This window comes from Rhagoletis zephyria, unplaced genomic scaffold (genome assembly GCF_001687245.7).
Source record: "Rhagoletis zephyria isolate East Lansing unplaced genomic scaffold, Rhagoletis_zephyria_1.1 Rzeph_scaffold_03285, whole genome shotgun sequence".
In the NCBI taxonomy this organism is placed as follows: domain Eukaryota; kingdom Metazoa; phylum Arthropoda; class Insecta; order Diptera; family Tephritidae; genus Rhagoletis; species Rhagoletis zephyria.
Window position 1 is genome coordinate 44,359 of NW_016160368.1, and position 379 is coordinate 44,737.

Below are 379 nucleotides of genomic sequence, written 5' to 3' on the forward strand. Positions count from 1 at the left end.
TTTTTGGAAATTGGGCGCTGCCACGCCCACTTATGGTTACATGTGTATATCTTGGTAACCGCTGCACCAATTTCTTCCAAACTTGGCACAGTTGTTGGCCTTAGTACAGCNCAATTTCTTCCAAACTTGGCACAGGTATGGCATACCAAATGGCCGAAAATTTTTAAAATCGGACAATAACCACGCCCACATCCCAAATAACGGTAATTTAGAGAAATACAAAATCTTCGATAAATCAGTAAATATTAAAGCTAATTTATTCAAAATTGGCGCTTGCAACAATTCTTTACCAAAAAATACGCTTATGGTAAAATTTTTGGAAAATGGGAGTGGCACCGCCCACTTATTATCACATATATGTATATCGGTAACCGTTCTA